Raw genomic sequence first — 13,519 nt, forward strand, 5'->3', positions numbered from 1 at the left:
GTGAATATGGGTTAGAGTTGCAATGAGGGTTAGGGTTAGGGTTGTGATTAGGGTTAGGGTTAGGGTTGTGATTAGGGTTAGGGTTAGGGAGGAGTACCCATTAGAGATCAACATATTCTTCCATAACTTTTTTTCTGTAGGTCATACAGACTTGGAAGTTGGTTCCACCTCCACTAATGTGGGTATGCCCGATCCATTGGTACCACCCGCAAGCTTCTACGACCTTTGGAAGGGGTAGGGTTAGGGTTGTGATTAGTGTTTACTTTTTGGGTTGTGATTAGGGTTAGGGTTAGGGATGACAACCTATAGGAGTTCAAGATATTCTTCAATAACTTTTTTTCTGAAGGTCATAGAGACTTGGAAGTTGGTTCCATCTCCACTAAAGTGGCTATGCCCGATCCATTGGGCCCGTCCCCGAGCTTCTACAACCTTCGGAAATGGTGAAACCACCAAATCTATTAAAAAAAGTCCACGATATTTTGGAATAACTTTTTGTCTGAAAGTCATAGAGACTTGGGCATTTCAGGATTGATAAAGGGTAGCATGCCACACAACCACACCGAATTTCAGCACGTTTCGAGCAAGCAGCGCGGAGTTATTCACCCTATGGTGAATATGGGTTAGAGTTGCAATGAGGGTTAGGGTTAGGGTTGTGATTAGGGTTAGGGTTAGGGAGGAGTACCCATTAGAGATCAACATATTCTTCCATAACTTTTTTTCTGTAGGTCATACAGACTTGGAAGTTGGTTCCACCTCCACTAATGTGGGTATGCCCGATCCATTGGTACCACCCGCGAGCTTCTACGACCTTTGGAAGGGGTAGGGTTAGGGTTGTGATTAGTGTTTACTTTTTGGGTTGTGATTAGGGTTAGGGTTAGGGATGACAACCTATAGGAGTTCAAGATATTCTTCAATAACTTTTTTTCTGAAGGTCATAGAGACTTGGAAGTTGGTTCCATCTCCACTAAAGTGCCTATGCCCGATCCATTGGGACTGTCCCCGAGCTTCTACGACCTTCGGAAATGGTGAAACCACCAAATCTATTTAAAAAAGTCCACGATATTTTGGAATAACTTTTTGTCTGAAAATCATAGAATCTTGGGCATTTCAGGATTGATAAAGGGTAGCATGCCACACAACCACACCGAATTTCAGCACGTTTCGAGCAAGCAGCGCGGAGTTATTCACCCTATGGTGAATATGGGTTAGAGTTGCAATGAGGGTTAGGGTTAGGGTTGTGATTAGGGTTAGGGTTAGGGTTGTGATTAGGGTTAGGGTTAGGGAGGAGTACCCATTAGAGATCAACATATTCTTCCATAACTTTTTTTCTGTAGGTCATATAGACTTGGAAGTTGGTTCCACCTCCACTAATGTGGGTATGCCCGATCCATTGGTACCACCCGCAAGCTTCTACGACCTTTGGAAGGGGTAGGGTTAGGGTTGTGATTAGTGTTTACTTTTTGGGTTGTGATTAGGGTTAGGGTTAGGGATGACAACCTATAGGAGTTCAAGATATTCTTCAATAACTTTTTTTCTGAAGGTCATAGAGACTTGGAAGTTGGTTCCATCTCCACTAAAGTGCCTATGCCCGATCCATTGGGACCGTCCGAGAGCTTCTACGACCTTCGGAAATGGTGAAACCACCAAATCTATTTAAAAAAGTCCACGATATTTTGGAATAACCTTTTGTCTGAAAGTCATAGAGACTTGGGCATTTCAGGATTGATAAAGGGTAGCATGCCACACAACCACACCGAATTTCAGCACGTTTCGAGCAAGCAGCGCGGAGTTATTCACCCTATGGTGAATATGGGTTAGAGTTGCAATGAGGGTTAGGGTTAGGGTTGTGATTAGGGTTAGGGTTAGGGTTGTGATTAGGGTTAGGGTTAGGGAGGAGTACCCATTAGAGATCAACATATTCTTCCATAACTTTTTTTCTGTAGGTCATACAGACTTGGAAGTTGGTTCCACCTCCACTAATGTGGGTATGCCCGATCCATTGGTACCACCCGCGAGCTTCTACGACCTTTGGAAGGGGTAGGGTTAGGGTTGTGATTAGTGTTTACTTTTTGGGTTGTGATTAGGGTTAGGGTTAGGGATGACAACCTATAGGAGTTCAAGATATTCTTCAATAACTTTTTTTCTGAAGGTCATAGAGACTTGGAAGTTGGTTCCATCTCCACTAAAGTGGCTATGCCCGATCCATTGGGACCGTCCCTGAGCTTCTACGACCTTCGGAAATGGTGAAACCACCAAATCTATTAAAAAAAGTCCAAGATATTTTGGAATAACTTTTTGTCTGAAAGTCATAGAGACTTGGGCATTTCAGGATTGATAAAGGGTAGCATGCCACACAACCACACCGAATTTCAGCACGTTTCGAGCAAGCAGCGCGGAGTTATTCACCCTATGGTGAATATAGGTTAGAGTTGCAATGAGGGTTAGGGTTAGGGTTGTGATTAGGGTTAGGGTTAGGGTTGTGATTAGGGTTAGGGTTAGGGAGGAGTACCCATTAGAGATCAACATATTCTTCCATAACTTTTTTTCTGTAGGTCATACAGACTTGGAAGTTGGTTCTACCTCCACTAATGTGGGTATGCCCGATCCATTGGTACCACCCGCGAGCTTCTACGACCTTTGGAAGGGGTAGGGTTAGGGTTGTGATTAGTGTTTACTTTTTGGGTTGTGATTAGGGTTAGGGATGACAACCTATAGGAGTTCAAGATATTCTTCAATAACTTTTTTTCTGAAGGTCATAGAGACTTGGAAGTTGGTTCCATCTCCACTAAAGTGCCTATGCCCGATCCATTGGGACCGTCCCCGAGCTTCTACGACCTTCGGAAATGGTGAAACCACCAAATCTATTTAAAAAAGTCCACGATATTTTGGAATAACTTTTTGTCTGAAAGTCATAGAGACTTGGGCATTTCAGGATTGATAAAGGGTAGCATGCCACACAACCACACCGAATTTCAGCACGTTTCGAGCAAGCAGCGCGGAGTTATTCACCCTATGGTGAATATAGGTTAGAGTTGCAATGAGGGTTAGGGTTAGGGTTGTGATTAGGGTTAGGGTTAGGGTTGTGATTAGGGTTAGGGTTAGGGAGGAGTACCCATTAGAGATCAACATATTCTTCCATAACTTTTTTTCTGTAGGTCATACAGACTTGGAAGTTGGTTCCACCTCCACTAATGTGGGTATGCCCGATCCATTGGTACCACCCGCGAGCTTCTACGACCTTTGGAAGGGGTAGGGTTAGGGTTGTGATTAGTGTTTACTTTTTGGGTTGTGATTAGGGTTAGGGTTAGGGATGACAACCTATAGGAGTTCAAGATATTCTTCAATAACTTTTTTTCTGAAGGTCATAGAGACTTGGAAGTTGGTTCCATCTCCACTAAAGTGGCTATGCCCGATCCATTGGGACCGTCCCTGAGCTTCTACGACCTTCGGAAATGGTGAAACCACCAAATCTATTAAAAAAAGTCCACGATATTTTGGAATAACTTTTTGTCTGAAAGTCATAGAGACTTGGGCATTTCAGGATTGATAAAGGGTAGCATGCCACACAACCACACCGAATTTCAGCACGTTTCGAGCAAGCAGCGCGGAGTTATTCACCCTATGGTGAATATAGGTTAGAGTTGCAATGAGGGTTAGGGTTAGGGTTGTGATTAGGGTTAGGGTTAGGGTTGTGATTAGGGTTAGGGTTAGGGAGGAGTACCCATTAGAGATCAACATATTCTTCCATAACTTTTTTTCTGTAGGTCATACAGACTTGGAAGTTGGTTCCACCTCCACTAATGTGGGTATGCCCGATCCATTGGTACCAGCCGCGAGCTTCTACGACCTTTGGAAGGGGTAGGGTTAGGGTTGTGATTAGTGTTTACTTTTTGGGTTGTGATTAGGGTTAGGGTTAGGGAGGAGTACCCATTAGAGATCAACATATTCTTCCATAACTTTTTTTCTGAAGGTCATAGAGACTTGGAAGTTGGTTCCATCTCCACTAAAGTGACTATGCCCGATCCATTGGGACCGTCCCCGAGCTTCTACGACCTTCGGAAATGGTGAAACCACCAAATCTATTAAAAAAAGTCCACAATATTTTGGAATAACTTTTTGTCTGAAAGTCATAGAGACTTGGGCATTTCAGGATTGATAAAGGGTAGCATGCCACACAACCACACCGAATTTCAGCACGTTTCGAGCAAGCAGCGCGGAGTTATTCACCCTATGGTGAATATAGGTTAGAGTTGCAATGAGGGTTAGGGTTAGGGTTGTGATTAGGGTTAGGGTTAGGGAGGAGTACCCATTAGAGATCAACATATTCTTCCATAACTTTTTTTCTGTAGGTCATACAGACTTGGAAGTTGGTTCCACCTCCACTAATGTGGGTATGCCCGATCCATTGGTACCAGCCGCGAGCTTCTACGACCTTTGGAAGGGGTAGGGTTAGGGTTGTGATTAGTGTTTACTTTTTGGGTTGTGATTAGGGTTAGGGTTAGGGATGACAACCTATAGGAGTTCAAGATATTCTTCAATAACTTTTTTTCTGAAGGTCATAGAGACTTGGAAGTTGGTTCCATCTCCACTAAAGTGCCTATGCCCGATCCATTGGGACCGTCCCCGAGCTTCTACGACCTTCGGAAATGGTGAAACCACCAAATCTATTTAAAAAAGTCCACGATATTTTGGAATAACTTTTTGTCTGAAAGTCATAGAGACTTGGGCATTTCAGGATTGATAAAGGGTAGCATGCCACACAACCACACCGAATTTCAGCACGTTTCGAGCAAGCAGCGCGGAGTTATTCACCCTATGGTGAATATAGGTTAGAGTTGCAATGAGGGTTAGGGTTAGGGTTGTGATTAGGGTTAGGGTTAGGGTTGTGATTAGGGTTAGGGTTAGAGAGGAGTACCCATTAGAGATCAACATATTCTTCCATAACTTTTTTTCTGTAGGTCATACAGACTTGGAAGTTGGTTCCACCTCCACTAATGTGGGTATGCCCGATCCATTGGTACCACCCGCGAGCTTCTACGACCTTTGGAAGGGGTAGGGTTAGGGTTGTGATTAGTGTTTACTTTTTGGGTTGTGATTAGGGTTAGGGTTAGGGATGACAACCTATAGGAGTTCAAGATATTCTTCAATAACTTTTTTTCTGAAGGTCATAGAGACTTGGAAGTTGGTTCCATCTCCACTAAAGTGCCTATGCCCGATCCATTGGGACCGTCCGAGAGCTTCTACGACCTTCGGAAATGGTGAAACCACCAAATCTATTTAAAAAAGTCCACGATATTTTGGAATAACCTTTTGTCTGAAAGTCATAGAGACTTGGGCATTTCAGGATTGATAAAGGGTAGCATGCCACACAACCACACCGAATTTCAGCACGTTTCGAGCAAGCAGCGCGGAGTTATTCACCCTATGGTGAATATGGGTTAGAGTTGCAATGAGGGTTAGGGTTAGGGTTGTGATTAGGGTTAGGGTTAGGGTTGTGATTAGGGTTAGGGTTAGGGAGGAGTACCCATTAGAGATCAACATATTCTTCCATAACTTTTTTTCTGTAGGTCATACAGACTTGGAAGTTGGTTCCACCTCCACTAATGTGGGTATGCCCGATCCATTGGTACCAGCCGCGAGCTTCTACGACCTTTGGAAGGGGTAGGGTTAGGGTTGTGATTAGTGTTTACTTTTTGGGTTGTGATTAGGGTTAGGGTTAGGGATGACAACCTATAGGAGTTCAAGATATTCTTCAATAACTTTTTTTCTGAAGGTCATAGAGACTTGGAAGTTGGTTCCATCTCCACTAAAGTGCCTATGCCCGATCCATTGGGACCGTCCGAGAGCTTCTACGACCTTCGGAAATGGTGAAACCACCAAATCTATTTAAAAAAGTCCACGATATTTTGGAATAACCTTTTGTCTGAAAGTCATAGAGACTTGGGCATTTCAGGATTGATAAAGGGTAGCATGCCACACAACCACACCGAATTTCAGCACGTTTCGAGCAAGCAGCGCGGAGTTATTCACCCTATGGTGAATATGGGTTAGAGTTGCAATGAGGGTTAGGGTTAGGGTTGTGATTAGGGTTAGGGTTAGGGTTGTGATTAGGGTTAGGGTTAGGGAGGAGTACCCATTAGAGATCAACATATTCTTCCATAACTTTTTTTCTGTAGGTCATACAGACTTGGAAGTTGGTTCCACCTCCACTAATGTGGGTATGCCCGATCCATTGGTACCAGCCGCGAGCTTCTACGACCTTTGGAAGGGGTAGGGTTAGGGTTGTGATTAGTGTTTACTTTTTGGGTTGTGATTAGGGTTAGGGTTAGGGATGACAACCTATAGGAGTTCAAGATATTCTTCAATAACTTTTTTTCTGAAGGTCATAGAGACTTGGAAGTTGGTTCCATCTCCACTAAAGTGCCTATGCCCGATCCATTGGGACCGTCCCCGAGCTTCTACGACCTTCGGAAATGGTGAAACCACCAAATCTATTTTAAAAAGTCCACGATATTTTGGAATAACTTTTTGTCTGAAAGTCATAGAGACTTGGGCATTTCAGGATTGATAAAGGGTAGCATGCCACACAACCACACCGAATTTCAGCACGTTTCGAGCAAGCAGCGCGGAGTTATTCACCCTATGGTGAATATAGGTTAGAGTTGCAATGAGGGTTAGGGTTAGGGTTGTGATTAGGGTTAGGGTTAGGGTTGTGATTAGGGTTAGGGTTAGGGAGGAGTACCCATTAGAGATCAACATATTCTTCCATAACTTTTTTTCTGTAGGTCATACAGACTTGGAAGTTGGTTCCACCTCCACTAATGTGGGTATGCCCGATCCATTGGTACCACCCGCGAGCTTCTACGACCTTTGGAAGGGGTAGGGTTAGGGTTGTGATTAGTGTTTACTTTTTGGGTTGTGATTAGGGTTAGGGTTAGGGATGACAACCTATAGGAGTTCAAGATATTCTTCAATAACTTTTTTTCTGAAGGTCATAGAGACTTGGAAGTTGGTTCCATCTCCACTAAAGTGGCTATGCCCGATCCATTGGGACCGTCCCTGAGCTTCTACGACCTTCGGAAATGGTGAAACCACCAAATCTATTAAAAAAAGTCCACGATATTTTGGAATAACTTTTTGTCTGAAAGTCATAGAGACTTGGGCATTTCAGTATTGATAAAGGGTAGCATGCCACACAACCACACCGAATTTCAGCACGTTTCGAGCAAGCAGCGCGGAGTTATTCACCCTATGGTGAATATAGGTTAGAGTTGCAATGAGGGTTAGGGTTAGGGTTGTGATTAGGGTTAGGGTTAGGGTTGTGATTAGGGTTAGGGTTAGGGAGGAGTACCCATTAGAGATCAACATATTCTTCCATAACTTTTTTTCTGTAGGTTATACAGACTTGGAAGTTGGTTCCACCTCCACTAATGTGGGTATGCCCGATCCATTGGTACCAGCCGCGAGCTTCTACGACCTTTGGAAGGGGTAGGGTTAGGGTTGTGATTAGTGTTTACTTTTTGGGTTGTGATTAGGGTTAGGGTTAGGGATGACAACCTATAGGAGTTCAAGATATTCTTCAATAACTTTTTTTCTGAAGGTCATAGAGACTTGGAAGTTGGTTCCATCTCCACTAAAGTGCCTATGCCCGATCCATTGGGACCGTCCCCGAGCTTCTACGACCTTCGGAAATGGTGAAACCACCAAATCTATTTAAAAAAGTCCACGATATTTTGGAATAACTTTTTGTCTGAAAGTCATAGAGACTTGGGCATTTCAGGATTGATAAAGGGTAGCATGCCACACAACCACACCGAATTTCAGCACGTTTCGAGCAAGCAGCGCGGAGTTATTCACCCTATGGTGAATATAGGTTAGAGTTGCAATGAGGGTTAGGGTTAGGGTTGTGATTAGGGTTAGGGTTAGGGTTGTGATTAGGGTTAGGGTTAGGGAGGAGTACCCATTAGAGATCAACATATTCTTCCATAACTTTTTTTCTGTAGGTCATACAGACTTGGAAGTTGGTTCCACCTCCACTAATGTGGGTATGCCCGATCCATTGGTACCACCCGCGAGCTTCTACGACCTTTGGAAGGGGTAGGGTTAGGGTTGTGATTAGTGTTTACTTTTTGGGTTGTGATTAGGGTTAGGGTTAGGGATGACAACCTATAGGAGTTCAAGATATTCTTCAATAACTTTTTTTCTGAAGGTCATAGAGACTTGGAAGTTGGTTCCATCTCCACTAAAGTGGCTATGCCCGATCCATTGGGACCGTCCCTGAGCTTCTACGACCTTCGGAAATGGTGAAACCACCAAATCTATTAAAAAAAGTCCACGATATTTTGGAATAACTTTTTGTCTGAAAGTCATAGAGACTTGGGCATTTCAGGATTGATAAAGGGTAGCATGCCACACAACCACACCGAATTTCAGCACGTTTCGAGCAAGCAGCGCGGAGTTATTCACCCTATGGTGAATATAGGTTAGAGTTGCAATGAGGGTTAGGGTTAGGGTTGTGATTAGGGTTAGGGTTAGGGTTGTGATTAGGGTTAGGGTTAGGGAGGAGTACCCATTAGAGATCAACATATTCTTCCATAACTTTTTTTCTGTAGGTCATACAGACTTGGAAGTTGGTTCCACCTCCACTAATGTGGGTATGCCCGATCCATTGGTACCAGCCGCGAGCTTCTACGACCTTTGGAAGGGGTAGGGTTAGGGTTGTGATTAGTGTTTACTTTTTGGGTTGTGATTAGGGTTAGGGTTAGGGAGGAGTACCCATTAGAGATCAACATATTCTTCCATAACTTTTTTTCTGAAGGTCATAGAGACTTGGAAGTTGGTTCCATCTCCACTAAAGTGACTATGCCCGATCCATTGGGACCGTCCCCGAGCTTCTACGACCTTCGGAAATGGTGAAACCACCAAATCTATTAAAAAAAGTCCACAATATTTTGGAATAACTTTTTGTCTGAAAGTCATAGAGACTTGGGCATTTCAGGATTGATAAAGGGTAGCATGCCACACAACCACACCGAATTTCAGCACGTTTCGAGCAAGCAGCGCGGAGTTATTCACCCTATGGTGAATATAGGTTAGAGTTGCAATGAGGGTTAGGGTTAGGGTTGTGATTAGGGTTAGGGTTAGGGAGGAGTACCCATTAGAGATCAACATATTCTTCCATAACTTTTTTTCTGTAGGTCATACAGACTTGGAAGTTGGTTCCACCTCCACTAATGTGGGTATGCCCGATCCATTGGTACCAGCCGCGAGCTTCTACGACCTTTGGAAGGGGTAGGGTTAGGGTTGTGATTAGTGTTTACTTTTTGGGTTGTGATTAGGGTTAGGGTTAGGGATGACAACCTATAGGAGTTCAAGATATTCTTCAATAACTTTTTTTCTGAAGGTCATAGAGACTTGGAAGTTGGTTCCATCTCCACTAAAGTGCCTATGCCCGATCCATTGGGACCGTCCCCGAGCTTCTACGACCTTCGGAAATGGTGAAACCACCAAATCTATTTAAAAAAGTCCACGATATTTTGGAATAACTTTTTGTCTGAAAGTCATAGAGACTTGGGCATTTCAGGATTGATAAAGGGTAGCATGCCACACAACCACACCGAATTTCAGCACGTTTCGAGCAAGCAGCGCGGAGTTATTCACCCTATGGTGAATATAGGTTAGAGTTGCAATGAGGGTTAGGGTTAGGGTTGTGATTAGGGTTAGGGTTAGGGTTGTGATTAGGGTTAGGGTTAGAGAGGAGTACCCATTAGAGATCAACATATTCTTCCATAACTTTTTTTCTGTAGGTCATACAGACTTGGAAGTTGGTTCCACCTCCACTAATGTGGGTATGCCCGATCCATTGGTACCACCCGCGAGCTTCTACGACCTTTGGAAGGGGTAGGGTTAGGGTTGTGATTAGTGTTTACTTTTTGGGTTGTGATTAGGGTTAGGGTTAGGGATGACAACCTATAGGAGTTCAAGATATTCTTCAATAACTTTTTTTCTGAAGGTCATAGAGACTTGGAAGTTGGTTCCATCTCCACTAAAGTGGCTATGCCCGATCCATTGGGACCGTCCCTGAGCTTCTACGACCTTCGGAAATGGTGAAACCACCAAATCTATTAAAAAAAGTCCACGATATTTTGGAATAACTTTTTGTCTGAAAGTCATAGAGACTTGGGCATTTCAGGATTGATAAAGGGTAGCATGCCACACAACCACACCGAATTTCAGCACGTTTCGAGCAAGCAGCGCGGAGTTATTCACCCTATGGTGAATATAGGTTAGAGTTGCAATGAGGGTTAGGGTTAGGGTTGTGATTAGGGTTAGGGTTAGGGTTGTGATTAGGGTTAGGGTTAGGGAGGAGTACCCATTAGAGATCAACATATTCTTCCATAACTTTTTTTCTGTAGGTCATACAGACTTGGAAGTTGGTTCCACCTCCACTAATGTGGGTATGCCCGATCCATTGGTACCAGCCGCGAGCTTCTACGACCTTTGGAAGGGGTAGGGTTAGGGTTGTGATTAGTGTTTACTTTTTGGGTTGTGATTAGGGTTAGGGTTAGGGAGGAGTACCCATTAGAGATCAACATATTCTTCCATAACTTTTTTTCTGAAGGTCATAGAGACTTGGAAGTTGGTTCCATCTCCACTAAAGTGACTATGCCCGATCCATTGGGACCGTCCCCGAGCTTCTACGACCTTCGGAAATGGTGAAACCACCAAATCTATTAAAAAAAGTCCACAATATTTTGGAATAACTTTTTGTCTGAAAGTCATAGAGACTTGGGCATTTCAGGATTGATAAAGGGTAGCATGCCACACAACCACACCGAATTTCAGCACGTTTCGAGCAAGCAGCGCGGAGTTATTCACCCTATGGTGAATATAGGTTAGAGTTGCAATGAGGGTTAGGGTTAGGGTTGTGATTAGGGTTAGGGTTAGGGAGGAGTACCCATTAGAGATCAACATATTCTTCCATAACTTTTTTTCTGTAGGTCATACAGACTTGGAAGTTGGTTCCACCTCCACTAATGTGGGTATGCCCGATCCATTGGTACCAGCCGCGAGCTTCTACGACCTTTGGAAGGGGTAGGGTTAGGGTTGTGATTAGTGTTTACTTTTTGGGTTGTGATTAGGGTTAGGGTTAGGGATGACAACCTATAGGAGTTCAAGATATTCTTCAATAACTTTTTTTCTGAAGGTCATAGAGACTTGGAAGTTGGTTCCATCTCCACTAAAGTGCCTATGCCCGATCCATTGGGACCGTCCCCGAGCTTCTACGACCTTCGGAAATGGTGAAACCACCAAATCTATTTAAAAAAGTCCACGATATTTTGGAATAACTTTTTGTCTGAAAGTCATAGAGACTTGGGCATTTCAGGATTGATAAAGGGTAGCATGCCACACAACCACACCGAATTTCAGCACGTTTCGAGCAAGCAGCGCGGAGTTATTCACCCTATGGTGAATATAGGTTAGAGTTGCAATGAGGGTTAGGGTTAGGGTTGTGATTAGGGTTAGGGTTAGGGTTGTGATTAGGGTTAGGGTTAGAGAGGAGTACCCATTAGAGATCAACATATTCTTCCATAACTTTTTTTCTGTAGGTCATACAGACTTGGAAGTTGGTTCCACCTCCACTAATGTGGGTATGCCCGATCCATTGGTACCACCCGCGAGCTTCTACGACCTTTGGAAGGGGTAGGGTTAGGGTTGTGATTAGTGTTTACTTTTTGGGTTGTGATTAGGGTTAGGGTTAGGGATGACAACCTATAGGAGTTCAAGATATTCTTCAATAACTTTTTTTCTGAAGGTCATAGAGACTTGGAAGTTGGTTCCATCTCCACTAAAGTGCCTATGCCCGATCCATTGGGACCGTCCGAGAGCTTCTACGACCTTCGGAAATGGTGAAACCACCAAATCTATTTAAAAAAGTCCACGATATTTTGGAATAACCTTTTGTCTGAAAGTCATAGAGACTTGGGCATTTCAGGATTGATAAAGGGTAGCATGCCACACAACCACACCGAATTTCAGCACGTTTCGAGCAAGCAGCGCGGAGTTATTCACCCTATGGTGAATATGGGTTAGAGTTGCAATGAGGGTTAGGGTTAGGGTTGTGATTAGGGTTAGGGTTAGGGTTGTGATTAGGGTTAGGGTTAGGGAGGAGTACCCATTAGAGATCAACATATTCTTCCATAACTTTTTTTCTGTAGGTCATACAGACTTGGAAGTTGGTTCCACCTCCACTAATGTGGGTATGCCCGATCCATTGGTACCAGCCGCGAGCTTCTACGACCTTTGGAAGGGGTAGGGTTAGGGTTGTGATTAGTGTTTACTTTTTGGGTTGTGATTAGGGTTAGGGTTAGGGATGACAACCTATAGGAGTTCAAGATATTCTTCAATAACTTTTTTTCTGAAGGTCATAGAGACTTGGAAGTTGGTTCCATCTCCACTAAAGTGCCTATGCCCGATCCATTGGGACCGTCCGAGAGCTTCTACGACCTTCGGAAATGGTGAAACCACCAAATCTATTTAAAAAAGTCCACGATATTTTGGAATAACCTTTTGTCTGAAAGTCATAGAGACTTGGGCATTTCAGGATTGATAAAGGGTAGCATGCCACACAACCACACCGAATTTCAGCACGTTTCGAGCAAGCAGCGCGGAGTTATTCACCCTATGGTGAATATGGGTTAGAGTTGCAATGAGGGTTAGGGTTAGGGTTGTGATTAGGGTTAGGGTTAGGGTTGTGATTAGGGTTAGGGTTAGGGAGGAGTACCCATTAGAGATCAACATATTCTTCCATAACTTTTTTTCTGTAGGTCATACAGACTTGGAAGTTGGTTCCACCTCCACTAATGTGGGTATGCCCGATCCATTGGTACCACCCGCGAGCTTCTACGACCTTTGGAAGGGGTAGGGTTAGGGTTGTGATTAGTGTTTACTTTTTGGGTTGTGATTAGGGTTAGGGTTAGGGATGACAACCTATAGGAGTTCAAGATATTCTTCAATAACTTTTTTTCTGAAGGTCATAGAGACTTGGAAGTTGGTTCCATCTCCACTAAAGTGGCTATGCCCGATCCATTGGGACCGTCCCTGAGCTTCTACGACCTTCGGAAATGGTGAAACCACCAAATCTATTAAAAAAAGTCCACGATATTTTGGAATAACTTTTTGTCTGAAAGTCATAGAGACTTGGGCATTTCAGTATTGATAAAGGGTAGCATGCCACACAACCACACCGAATTTCAGCACGTTTCGAGCAAGCAGCGCGGAGTTATTCACCCTATGGTGAATATAGGTTAGAGTTGCAATGAGGGTTAGGGTTAGGGTTGTGATTAGGGTTAGGGTTAGGGTTGTGATTAGGGTTAGGGTTAGGGAGGAGTACCCATTAGAGATCAACATATTCTTCCATAACTTTTTTTCTGTAGGTTATACAGACTTGGAAGTTGGTTCCACCTCCACTAATGTGGGTATGCCCGATCCATTGGTACCAGCCGCGAGCTTCTACGAC

At 43.8% G+C, this 13,519-nt stretch overlaps 1 protein-coding gene across 1 annotated transcript in view; it reads right to left on the reverse strand.

Annotated features, from left to right (window-relative positions):
* The window catches only part of rpl38 (ribosomal protein L38), a 322,175-nt gene that overhangs the window by 199,247 nt on the left and 109,409 nt on the right, over positions 1-13,519 (reverse strand). The gene's annotated exons all lie outside the window — the stretch shown is intronic.

Source organism: Paralichthys olivaceus, chromosome 21 (genome assembly GCF_024713975.1).
Source record: "Paralichthys olivaceus isolate ysfri-2021 chromosome 21, ASM2471397v2, whole genome shotgun sequence".
NCBI classification, from domain to species: Eukaryota; Metazoa; Chordata; class Actinopteri; order Pleuronectiformes; family Paralichthyidae; genus Paralichthys; species Paralichthys olivaceus.